The sequence below is a fragment of the Tachypleus tridentatus genome, unplaced genomic scaffold (genome assembly GCF_004210375.1).
Source record: "Tachypleus tridentatus isolate NWPU-2018 unplaced genomic scaffold, ASM421037v1 Hic_cluster_2, whole genome shotgun sequence".
NCBI classification, from domain to species: domain Eukaryota; kingdom Metazoa; phylum Arthropoda; class Merostomata; order Xiphosura; family Limulidae; genus Tachypleus; species Tachypleus tridentatus.
This window is the reverse complement of record NW_027467782.1, coordinates 5,382,452-5,396,605: the sequence shown is the minus strand read 5'-3', so window position 1 is coordinate 5,396,605 and position 14,154 is coordinate 5,382,452. Positions and strand designations below refer to the sequence as shown.

General features: G+C 33.6%; 1 protein-coding gene and 1 long non-coding RNA gene across 5 annotated transcripts in view; one reads left to right on the top strand and one right to left on the bottom strand.

The window, feature by feature from the left end:
• LOC143242663 (dynein axonemal heavy chain 7-like) overlaps nucleotides 1–14,154 on the top strand; it is a 619,118-nt gene that overhangs the window by 499,984 nt on the left and 104,980 nt on the right. The gene's annotated exons all lie outside the window — the stretch shown is intronic.
• On the bottom strand, nucleotides 10,840–14,062 carry LOC143242806 (uncharacterized). The gene is made up of 3 exons (XR_013023257.1): nucleotides 13,942–14,062; nucleotides 11,953–13,904; nucleotides 10,840–11,908 (listed from the first exon to the last, which is right to left on the bottom strand). It is a non-coding gene; the product is annotated as an uncharacterized LOC143242806 (long non-coding RNA).

Here is a 14,154-nt window from a genome sequence, read left to right as displayed (position 1 = left end):
GCATTCCAGGTTAACAACATTGGTTCAGGTGTTGTTCGAAATAAATGGCTGCAAGTAAAGGTCGAAAATAATGAACATAATGAAATGTTTGAAACATAACAGTTGAGAACAGCAAGTTTGAACGTTAGTAGATATATTTAACCTAATTTTTGTTTAATTATAAGTTCGGAAATAGAAGTTGTGTATATTTTTGTATTCATGAGATCTCGTAGTGCTTGAGCCGCAAGTCGTAGCTGGCTGTGGTACTGTTTGTCATTTAGTATAAGCTAGAATGTTTTAAACTAGAAAGCCTGTAAATTATTTTATAGAGTATAAAAGTGTTGAAAAATGTGTTTGTTTGTTGGACTTAAAGCCACTTTGAGCTGTCTAGTATAGGTGTACAAACAGAAATACTGTTTTATACTATATTTTTTTAATTTTGTAATTTAAATGTTCGGTAGTAGGAGTTGCGGGTCCTAAAGATAGTATTGACATGAAAAGGTTTAATAACTTAGGTCAAGAATACCAAGAATACCTTAGGCCAAGAATTTTCATTTTAAGCTATGAGACATTGTGGAGTGATTAGAGTTGTTTCAACAGCATAATTAGATAAAAGAAAGTCACGTGGATATTGGGAACCAGTTTGTGTGTTCGCTATCGCTGTTATTGAGTCGTTTTACGTTAATTAGTTTGTTTGTTTTGTTTAATTTTGTGCAAGGCTATACGAAGGCCACCTGCGCTAGTCATTCCTAATTTTGCAGTGTAAGACAAGAGAGAAGACAGCTAATCATCACCACCCACTGCCAACTCTTGGGCTACTCTTTTACTAACGATACATTAAGATACGCGGTTTCTTTTTTCCGCAACAAAACAGAAAGAAAAAACAAAAAATGGCAAACCGAGTGTTTGTAATTTCAAAACTTTAAACAACTCAGAAAAAAAATCGCAGGGTGCGGTATCTATCAGATGCAACAATGATTTAGTAATAAATCGAACTCGAAGTGAGTTTGTGACGGTTAGGGTCTTTGTTTACTATGATTTCATCTGTTGCTGTATGTGGACAGAGCCAACTACTGAAGATTTCTGTCATTATTTTCAAGAAAGCAACTAATAAAACTGTTTTGGGTTTGAATTTTGCAGCTGGGAATATGGTTTATAATTATTTTTAACAGCGAGTTTTCGACAGTGAAATATAACAAAACGATTGTTTGTTTCTTTCTTAGGTTAGCACAAAGCTCCATATTTTACTATATACTTTCTGTCTGCAGCGAGAAATCGAATTCTTGGCTTTAGTGTCAAAGCCCGCTGAACTATTATTGACGCGACAAAACGAAATTTTGTTTTACTTGGATATTTGAACATAAGTACGCAAGAGGTCTCTGTGCTAGCTTTCCCTAATTTTGGACTGATAGATAGACACGAGCAGCATTTACTATCAACTCTAAAATTGCTCTATTCGAATTCTTCAATCTCACTGCCACTATTGAAACTATTGGCGCGCTTATATTTAGGTGAAACGTGAACTATGGATCTTTAGATGCATTGCCCGAATGTAAACCGTTCGGTCAAGCTCAACCCACAAACTATTGTATTTTTTGAAACTAAGTTGAATGGACGGTAAAATATTATATCGATTTGTTTGTTTGTTTTGAATTTCGCACAAAACTACTCGAGGGCCATCTGTGCTAGCCGTCCCTAATTTAGCAGTGTAAGACTAGTGGGAAGGCAGCTAGTCATCACCACCCACCGCCAACTCTTGGGCTACTCTTTTACCAACGAAAAGTGGGATTGACCGTCACATTATAACGCCCCACGGCTGGGAGGGCTAGCATGTTTAGCGCGACGCGGGCGCGAACCCGCGACTCTCGGATTACGAGTCTCGCGCCTTACGCGCTTGGCCATGCCAGGCCATATTATATCGAAACGCCTTCCTCTACACTTTTGTTTCTACAATAGTTGTCGTCCATTTAACTTAAATTCAGTACTAATACTCTGTCAAACAGTGTATGAAATAATGTTATATCTTTTATTTTGTCTTTTACTCTAGGATGTACATGTTTCGTAAAGAAATAAGCCATCTTATAGTATTAGTTTATTGTTTCTTCATCTATGCGTGGCCCGACATGGCCAAGTGGGTTGAGGCGTTCGACTCGTAATCCGACGGTCGCGGGTTCGAAACCCCGTCGCACCAAACATGCTCGCCCTTTTAGCCCTGGGGGCGTTATAATGTAACGGTCAATCCCACTATTTGTTGATAAAATAGAAGCCCAAAAGTTGACCGTGGGTGGTGATGATTAGCTGCCTTTTCTCTAGTCTTACACTTCTAAATTATGGACGGCTAGCGCAGATAGCGCTCAAGTAGCTTTGCGCGAAATTCAAAAACAAATCACCCCAAGCGGAGGATAGGACACACATAAAATGTGGTTTAAAATGGTTGAAGTTAAGTACAAAACTGCACAATGAGCTATCCGTACTCTGCCCACCACAGAGATCGAAACCTGGTGTCTAGCCTTCTAACTCTACAGACATATCGCTTTGGTTTGAATTTTGCGAAAGCAGGACAAGGGCTATCTCTACTTACTTTTCATAATTTAGCAACCATAAACTAGAAGAAAGATAGCTAAACACCATCCAACTCTTAGACTATGCTTTCACCAGCAAATAATGGGACTGACCGTCACATATAATGCCCCATGGATGAAAAGGCAAGTATTTTTGGTGACGGAGATTCGAACCCATGACCCTTAAATTCAGAGTCGAGCGCGTTAAACACAAGATCATACCAAGTATACAACAGCTGTATATAAGTTATCAGAAAAGTGTAGTGCAGCGATTCACGACCTCTAACTCTGTACCTGATCTCAAAATGAAGGTTCTTGGGTTCGAAACGTGCGTATTCAGTTTTATAGTGTATTTATAGAAGTGGAATATTTAGAGACAAGGATTAATGTTAAAATTTAATGTAATCATGATGCTAATATCTGGATGTATTTTATTACTCACAATCTCCAACTGTTACAGATTAGAAGTCTGGGAACAATGTATTTAAGACTATAGAGTGATATACGAACACATGTAACTATTTATTGTAAGAAAACGTAATTTGAGCTTATTTTTAATCAGGCAAGTGCTAAGGATCGTAACACACAACAGTATCTTTCGAGGCAAATACTAGCGATCAGAACATAGATGATTGTTTATCTAAACAAATACTAGAGATATAAACATAGGTTACTATTTATCCAGACAAGTACTACAAATCAGTAAAACGTGCGCATGCCATAAATCACGAGAAGAATTATGCACTCTCTTGGCTAGAACACAGCATGACATATGAACTATAAAAGCAAGAAATGAAAATACTTGTTTCTTTTAATTTCAGTTTGGAAGTACATCTAGTTCACATAGTGTCATTCGTTACTAAGATATAGTTTGTTCTTTACCTGGTTTTGTCTTTAATTTTTGGGTTACTGTGTTTCTCCAAAGAACATTACAAGATGTAGCTTTCAGTAGGTCCCGGGAACTATGAGGAAGACAGCACCAATAAAGTTATTGAATGGTGAAGAAGGAAACATTACCGTGTTTTGTGGACAGACCACAAGACAACCTTCAGAATCTTGACTGTAGGAGTTTATTTCTGGTGCTGTCATTAGTGAAGATGTACAATCTCTTACCTTACTGGACCTGTTCATTTTCAGGTCACCACTTTAGTTTCATTGGTCAATGGACTTTCAGAATGACCAGTACGTTGGAATGATCATATGGAGGTAGTGAGAAGATTTGGCACCAAACTAACACACTTCTGGTTTCGGTTTATGAAACAACGGTTTATCTGCTTACACGTTTTAAGAGCCAAACTAAAATAAGAACTGTCTGAGCTGGATACCTTGGTTACATAGAGTTAGCCATAAACATTATGACGAGTTGTATGTGTGACTGCAATGCATCCAAGAGAAGAGAACCTAAAACTTTGCACACATAGTAAGGGGATAGTGTGGGTGTGCACTGAGGTACTATGTGTCAGATTTGACTCAAAAATGTTCTTTATCCTAATTATTCTGCTTTGTAAAGGTCTATAGGAAAGTATCATTTTCTCTCTCTTACTCAGTACACTATTTTCAACATAAACTTGGGAACTCTAAACATTTGAAGTAAACTAAGTTTTGGAAACAGAAACAGAGAATACTGCAGAATTTGAAGACTGAAAAAGATTCAGATAAAATCACAGTGATAAAATAATCGAATCTGAGAAACTAAAGTAAATCTATTTGTTTTTAAAAAGGGTTGGACTGAAATAAGATTGGAAAATCGTAAAATAAAAATCATTAAAGAATTGGTGCATTGGGTAGCGATAGAATTAATTAAAATAAAGGAGACACTTAACTGGTATAGTAAGATCTTAGTGGATCCACTCCTTACTAAGTTTTAGTACTGTATATAGTGTCCAGGTTAAATGGGTTATAACTAAAATATTCCTGGTTGACCAAGTATGATAATGATTGTAAATGTTTGATGACCAATGCTGTCAGTGAACAAAGGTCATGGAGTGACATTATTCACTGGACAAAAAATGTAAGTTGAAATTCTTGATATGAGTATGCTTTCTTTGTACACACCCCCACTAAATGATCAAGAAAAAAGATGTTTAACATTACAGATATCAATCTTGAGGTAAAAAGGACTGGAAGGTTAAACACTAACCATTAGTGGAAGAGGAATATTATATTGTTTGAAATGGTGAGTTGTACCAGTGATGAATATTAGTTGTCTGTTCTCTTTATTATACTTTTAAAATTAAACAATAAGTTATCCTCTTATAAACACTCTCAAACTCCTATATTTTGTTTTTTTTAATTGATTTTTTTTACCCAGTGTTTTCCTAGCATCATTACAATATGTACCTGATTTGCATGTTTGTTTGTTTTTTATCTTTATCATTTAATACTGAAACTTATGTTAGTGAACTTTCTATTTGTCTTTCCTACAAGAAAACATCTCTTAAACAGCAACTTCTATAACTTTTAAAGAAATAAAATTCATTCAATGTTTTTAGGCAAAAATATAATATCTACTATTTCTAAACGATTTGGTTTAGATTTGAATTTTTTCAAAATTGCAAATAAACTTTAAGAATATAATATAACAAGCTAGAAACTTAACATCTCCCTCTGAATGCATTAATTAAAATAAAAACTACATGTACTTTAGACTTCAAAGGTTTTATTACATGCATTAATGATCTAATGATTTCATTCATATATAATTTCAGTCAGACAATATGGTGAGTGGATGGTGGATAATATTCTAAACATATCAGACAGAATGTTTTTGTTTTGTTATAGCAAAGCAACAATGGGCTATCTGCTGTGTCCACCAAGGGGAACCAAAACACTGATTTTAGCATTATAAATTCAAACACTTACCTCTCTCCTACTAGGGAACAGACAATGAACACTTGTATAACAGCTGTTATGGAGTGAATACCTTTTCTAAGTTAGCATTCACAAACTTCATATTATAAAAACTGTTGTTATAACAAACTACTTGCATCAATTGTATTCCAACCACTACTGTAGTTGTTGTATGCCAGTGAGCCTTATAAGCTATTAAATGCAATGGTAGCCCACATCAAGATCTTTTGTCAAGGTTAAAATAGTCTTCTTGTTTTCAAATTATAAATTTCTCTAAAAAAAAGATTCCTAATTCTTTTAGCTTGTTTCACCACAGTCAAATACATTAGACTACTGAAGGTTTTTCAATGTGTGTAAATATTCATACTTAAATAATTTTAAACCTTTACACCACCATTATTTTCCAATGGGATTCCAAACATATTTATATATGGTGCCTTTGCTGTTAATATTTGCAATAATTTTGTCAAGATACAAATAATAGTTGATACTATGGAATAAGAACCAGAATCTCATTTGATTAAGTAAGTGGTTCAAAAGTTGTATGAAGTTTAAAGTTAGGCAATTGAAAACAGATGTTTTATTTCAAAGAGAATAACTGATATTTACCTGTAAGACAGGAGTATTTTGCAGTGAAACCAATATTTTATTGTTAAAAAGGCTCCAATGCATACAAAGATTCATTAAAAATTAATCATCATATCATATTATTTACAATAGGAAAATAATTAAATGTTTAAAAAAATTACCTTTCAAAATTATACAAGAGTGTACACGTTATCTTGTATAATTATACGAGAGTAGACAAAGTGTTGGGGTGGGTAGTGATGACTAGTTGCTTTCCTACAGTACTTAATCAGGGACGACTAGCGCAGATAGCCCTCATGTAGCTTTGCACGAAATTCAAAGCAAACCAAATTAAAACCAACTGGTCGTTTGCCTTCACTTTTTCCTTCAGTATATAATTATTTATTGTTTCTATCAGTTTACATGCTATTCTATCCATGATTCCGATAGCATGTGACCCAATTTAAACACGTTACTTTTGGCCTTCTGCCAAATGAATAATTTTTTGTGTTTTTATGCGAGGGGAGAGTAGTAAGCTTGAGTAATTACTGCCTCCAGTCGGCACTGCAAGTTCACGCTGAGTGATTTAGTGATTTCGATATTAGTTGTAACCTGTTATCTTGAACTCGCAAAGTTGGAGAGAAATTCAGATTCTTTTAAAAACAAATCTTAGTCAAAGTGACGCCTGGTAGAAATTGATGAAATAACATTTAATTTCGTTTTGACCCCGATTGTCTCAGTATTTAAATTTATAAAACTATAAACATAACCCATATAGCCCTTTTCACTAAAGTTTCTGCTACATTTACGATTTCAAACAATCGTTTATAAACTCACACTCAGTGAACATGCGCAAGTTAAAGAATTTTGTGAAAACCTATTCTGACCTTCAAGACACGTGTTACTGAAAACCTAGTTTATAGAACATGAAATATAATACTTAAAGGATTGTTGTTTATAAATGTTTTTTACCATACCCCAGTTTATATCAATTTGCCACGCTATGAAAACATTTAGTAAAATGAGGGTTTACATTTCTACGTTTTTAAACAACAACTAGTTTAGTGTTAACTCTAACGTATATCTTACAAAATCAAATATTGGCCTTTTATGAGGGTTTTAAGCATAGCAGCAACATATATCTATAGACTATGATCTAATTAACATTTTAATTAAATAATTATACAAAACATCTTTAGTTAACATACTTGAACGTCATATAAAATAATTAAGATTCAAATCGAATTAAATGTTTGTCTTGAAAACTTATCCAACACGTAATCGAACAGTTTTGTGAAACGTTAGGATTAGTGTCTATTTACGTCACTCGGAAAAGGGTTCACTGCGTCTCATAATGATGGACGTGCGAGAGTGTGGAGACGTCGAGGAGAGCGATTTTCCGTAATGGTTCTGTAATGGTCTAAGCAGGCATATGCTTGGGTGGCCGCTCCGACTTACTCATACTCAACAGGGGTGCTCTGAATGCACGACAATATAGAGACGAAATTCTGGAACCCATTGTGAGGCCTTTGCCGGTGCTGTCGGCGATGGGTTCATTTTCATGCAGGTTAACGCGCGAGCCCCGTCGCCTAACTGTGCACGCGTATGGACTTCCTTGATGAGGAAGACATATAGACTTTTGAGTGGTTCGCCAGATCTCCAGAGTTAAATCCGATTGAACATTGTTGGGACATGTTGTCGAGGTGTGTTATTGAACGGCACCACTCAGAATGTACAGGAACCCCGACAAGCCCTGCTAGACAAGTGGGCTCCCATACCCCAAGATAACATTGATAGACTGATTCGAAGTGTGCCAAATCGGTGTCAAAAGTGTATCACAGCCCGTGGAAGTCACATTAGATATTGAATGTTTCAAACATTTCTTGAATAAACGCATGTAAACTGTTTAAAGTATTGTATCGTATGGGATATCAGTTTTTGTGATACTAGTCATTTTTTTAAAATTTTATTTCTCCATGTTTTACACTTCATCACACATTAAAAATGGATATAGATGGAACTGAAATAAGACAAAATATCTAAAAAATAAAAGTATTCTCACATTTGGAACACTGAGATAAATTATATAAGAAAACGTACTTGTTCTTTTAATTTTTAGCAGTTTTTTTATAGCCGTAAGGAATTTCAGCTTAAACAGCAATACAGAGGTTCCATCTGGTCAATGAAGATATACTTAGAATATTTCACTTCTGTATTTTGCAGTTTTATGAGCGTTTTTTTTTTACCATTAACCGGTGGTAGATGGATCTTCACCAAACTCGGTATGGTGGTTCATTGGGTCCATGGGGGGAAACACATAGATCTTTTTGAGGCTTACGGTTTTTATGAGCGTTTCTTTTACAACTACTTCGCCCCTTATTGACCGATCAACACTGAATTTGTCTACGAAGGTTTGTTGAGTCGATGTGAGGTTACGTTCAAATTTTCGGTTTTACATTTTGTCTTTGGCAGTTTTTATGGGCGTTTTATACAATTACATATAAGGGAAGCAACTTTTCATGTCCTTGAATAACCATGAATTTACATAACTTACGTCACTACTTTTTCACTTTTAACACGATAAATATGATACGCATAAGTAAAATACATAGGTAAATTCAGGATTTATAACGCAACAGTTTACCCTCTAGTAATAGAGCGCAGACAGCTCACAGTATAACTGTAGGCTCAAAACAGATAAACATAACATAGAAGCAAAATGGAGTATTCAGATCCTAACTTTAAAGGCTCAAGTCCCAGTTCTTTCAAAAATTACAAATTTCAAGTAAATGGCAATGGACATCTTCAGATCCAAAGTTTTAAGACTCGAGTCAGATGTTTTTCCAAATTTACAAATTCCTCGTAAAAGACGACAGTTTAATACAAACTCTTTATTTCTCAGGGTCGTCGTTACGTCGTATTAACTCTATAAACCTTCTATCAATAATTACTTGTTTTCCATGCAATATCTCATGATTATCAAAAACCATAACAATGGCTGAAAATATACTGCACGTAGTAAGTTGATACTACTGCCCTCTATAAATCATGTTCTTAATAATAATATCTGTATTTCAGTTTGGAGTCGCCACAGCTGAAAGCAGAGGGTCAAACGGTATAAAATATCTATTCTTTAGGTCTGTATTTTTATTACTGTGTGATATGTATACTTTCATAGAGTTTAAAAACATCCTTTTAATTAAAACTTTAAAACCAAAATACGTTTTACCTTTCTCACGTTTGTTCTTCAGACTGGATTTCTTAATGGAAAATTAAAACGACAGTTAGAAAATCGTTTGGGATTAGAAATTGCTTTAAGAATATCGTCAAAACAAAAAATATGATTCTTATATATAAATCTTACATCCCTGTATGTACCAGTTTCTGTTAGTCACATCTTAGTTTGTACCAGTTTCAACTAGTTACATCTTAGTTTGTACCAGTTTTAACTAGTTACATCCTATTTTGTAATTACTTCTGTTAGTTGCATCCAACTTTTATCTTTTTCTGCTAGTTACATCTTAGCTTGTACCTCTTTTTTCTAGTTGCATCCTAGTTTGTAACTATTTCTGTTAGATACATCCTAGTTTGTAACTATTTCTGTCAGTTACATTCTATTTTGTTGTTTTTTCTGACAGCCTTATCCTAGTGTGTACATGTTTGTATCAACCTCAACAAGATTCTAACTAAGTGTACATTTTTCAAACCAAATTGTAAGTTAATATGATATTTGTAGGTGGTTTTTTCTATAATAGATTATGAATTGTTAAAGTTCAACGTTCAACACAATAAATTGCATGACAGATGGAGTAAAACTAGTGAGGTTGGTGTTTGAAACCAAAAGCAGTGTGTTATGATTTACTTTCATTTCTTTGACATCCACAGTACCAACATACGAGTATTATGTGATCTCATCCCTCTATGACCTTTGATCTTGTCTTGAATATGATAACGTTTATTGTCACGATAAAACAGACTACACTGATTTAAATTTGCTTTACTGTTTCGGTTGTTATTTATGTTTTCTCTTACAGTAGGTAAGTTATGTCTAGCAATGTGTTAACTGGTTCTTCTTTTTTTGTATTTAGGAGTTGTGTACAGTTATCGAACAACATATCACATTGAGTTTTGACGTTAATGAGTTATTGGAGGTTCCTTTGTTTTACACTTTTTTACCAGCGCACTGTCACCCCTCTCTTCCCTAAACGGCAGTATGGGCTGATATGTGAACTCCATGTGACAACCATATTTTATCTTTTTTTTTGAAGGAACCGTTCTTCAAATGACATCGATTTAGCAGGTTTTGTTGTCTGGCTTAATAGTTTCACTTCAAATAAAAACAAAACAAGCAAACCACCTAAAAGGTACCAATTTGATAATTTAATCAGGAGAATTACAAAGAGATATTACAAAAATTGACCTCAAGTCATAACAAAATTTTATACTCTTAATACATCAAGTGATTTATTACGACTTTCTCATTCTATTCAAGTATACACATAATAAAATTTTGAAGGATAGAGTTACCCTTGGAATTTTTTCATGCAGTCTTTCAAAATAACATTATTTAACATGATTAATTAGGCTTGAAGAAAATAAGATAATTCTACTTTATTTTCCAATTGAAATTTGAGATTTATATCTAGAAGTTAGACGTATATAATAAATAAATATATTGTGAGCTTAGAATCAAAATATTTTTAATTTTCGTTTGTTTTGAAATTCGCACAAAGCTACTCGAGAGCTATCTGTGCTAGCCGTCCCTAATTTAGTAGTGTAAGACTAGAGGGAAGGCAGCTAGTCATCACCACCCACCGCCAACTCTTGGGCTACTCTTTTACCGACGAATAGTGGGATTGACCGTCACATTATAACGCCCCACGGCTGGGAGGGCGAGCATGTTTAGCGCGACTCGGATGCGAACCCGCGACCCTCAGATTCCGAGCGCAAGCCTTATCGCGCTCGGCCATGCCAGGCCTTTCATTTTCGAGAAAGGAACTTCAGAAATCGATCTCAAATTGAAGTTACTTGCTCTATCAGAGAGTAAGACGTTTAGGGTCAGTAATATGATTATGTACTAAAAAAAGACCTACTGTTACAAATATGATCATATAATAAAGGTAGATCTAGTTTTAGGAATATGATCATGAGCTAAAGGAAAATCCAGTGTTAGCAATACGATCATGTACTACAGGAAGACCTAGTGCTAATAAATATGATCATGTACTAAAGTAAGATCTAGTGTTAGTAATATGATCATGAACTATGGATAGATCTACTCAATTATCATATTACTAACACTAGAGTAAGAACTAGTCAAGGTTCATATCACTAACACTAGAGTAAGAACTAGTCAAGGTTCATATCACTAACACTAGTTCTTACTTTAGTACATGATCATATGACTAACACCATGTGTTTCTTTCGTATATGATCATATTTTTAACATTAGTAACATTATTATGTACTAAAGGAGAATATAGTGTTAGTAATATCATCATCTACTGAAAGAACCTAGGGTTAGTAATATTATCACGTACTGAACATCTAGAGTTAATAATATGATCACGCACTAAAGTAAGACCTGGTGTTAGTAATATGATCATGTACCACAGGAAGATCTAGTATTAGTAATATGTTCATGTTATAAAGGAAGACCATGTGTTAGTAAAACGATTATGTACTAAAGTAAAATCTAGAGTTCGAAAAATGATTATGCAGTAAAGTAAGATCTTGTGTCAGTAATATGATCACATACTAAAGTAAGATCTAGTGATAGTAACACGATTACGTACTAAGGTAAGATCAAGTGTTAGAAATGTGATCCTGAACTAAAGGAAGACCTAATGTTAGTACCGTGATCATGTACTAAAGGAAGATTTATGTTAGTAATATGATCTGTACTAATCGAAGATATAGTGCTAGGAATATTATGATGTATTAAAGGAAACCTAATCTAAGTAATATTCCTAGCACTATACCTAATCTAAGTAACCTAATCTAAGTAATATGATCATTTAACAAAGTAAGATCTAGTGTTAAAAATACGATCATGTACTGAAGATCTAGTTTTAGTAATATGATCACGTTCTAAAGGAAGACCTGGTGTTAGTAATATGATCATTAACTAAGGATAGATCTAGTGATAGTAATATGATCATGTAATAAAGGAACGCCTAGTGTTATTCATATAATCATGTACTAAACTAAGACCTAGTACTAGTAATGCGAGATTTTTGTCAGTAATATGATCATCTAGTAAAAAGTGTTCTTGTGTTAGTTTTGTGATCATGTACTAAAGGAAGATCTAGTGTTAGTAATATCAAAATGTACTAAAGGATGATCTCGTGTTGGTAATATGATCATGTAGTAAATGAAGACCTGGGGTTAGTAATATAATGATGTAGTAAAGGAAGACCTTGTGTTAGTAATATAATCATGTACTAAACAAAGAACTAGTGTTAGTTATATTACCATGTATCAAAGTTAGTAATATCATCATGAACTAAAGATCTAGTCTTAGTAATATAATAATGTACTAAAGAGAAACCAATGTGATCATTGTGATTACATTGATCAATTATGATCATGTAATAAAGGAACACCTAGTGTTATTCATATGATGATGTACAAAACTAAGACCTAGTATTAGTAATAAGATCATCTACCAACGCGAGATTTTTGTCAGTAATATGATCATCTAGTAAAGAGTGTTCTTGTGTTAGTTTTATGATCATGTACTAAAGTAAGATCTAGTGTTATTCAAATGATTATTTAGAAAAGTAAAACCTAGTGTTAGTAATATGATCATATACTAAAGGAAGATCTAATGTTTGTGATATGATCATGAATTAATATAAGATGCAGTGTTATTAATAAGATCACGTACTAATGAAAGGCCTACTGTTACCAAGATGATCACGTACTAAAGGAAGTTCTAATGTTAATAACACGATCATTTACTAAATGAAGATGTATTGTTAGTAATATGATCATGAACTAACGTAAGATCTAGGGTTAATAATATGACCATTTAGTGAGGACGACCTAGTGTTAGTAATATGATCACGTACTAGAGTATGATTTATTGTGATAAGTCACGTACCAAAGGAAGACCTAGTATTAGTGATATGATCATGTGTTAAAGGATGATCTAGTGTTAGTGATATGATCATGTAGTATAGGAAGACCTAGAGTTAAAATATGATAATGTACTAAAGGAATATCCAATGTTAATAATAAAATCTTGTACTAAAGATCTAGTGCTAGCAACATCATAACGTACAAAAGGAACATCTGGTGTTAGTAATATGATCATGTACAAAAGAAAGATCAAGTATTAGTAAAATGATCATGAAGTAAAGTAAGATCTAGTATTGGTAATATCATCATGAACTAAAGAAAGACCTTGTGTTAGTAATATCATCATGTAATAAAGGAAGACGTAATACGGTCATGTATTAAAGGAAGAACTAGAGTTAGTAATATCATCAAGTACTAAAGGAAGACCAGGTTTGAGTAATATGATAATGTACTAGAATAAAATCTAGTGTTACTAATTTGATCATGTACTAAAGGAAGACCTAGGGTTAGTAGGTGATCATGCACTAAAGTGAGATACATTGTTAGTAATATGATCATGACCTATATTAAGATACAGATATAGTGTGAGTAATATGATCATGAACTAAAGTAAGATCTAGTGTTAGTAGTGTGATCACGTATTGAAGATATATAGTTAGAAATATGATCATGTTCTAAAGAAAGAACTAGTGTTACTAAAATGATCATGTACTAAAGAAATATCTTGTGTTAAAATATGATCAAGTTCTATAGATCTAGTCTTACTAATATAATCACGTACTAAAGGAAGATCTAGCGATCGTAACATGATCATGTACTAATGAAAAAAACGTGTTAGTAATACGATCACGTACTAAAGGAGACCTTCTGTTAGTAATATGATCACGTACTCAAAGGAAACCTTCTGTAAGTAATATGACCATCAAATAAAGGAAGATATGGTGGTAGTAATATGATCATTAACTAAAAAAAGTCCTGATGTAGTAATATGATCATTAACTAAAGAAGTCTGATGTAGTAATATGATCCTGTACTAAAAAAAAATCTTGTTTCAGTTATATGATCATGAACTAAGGTAAGATCTGGTGTTAGTAAAATGATAATGTACTAAAGG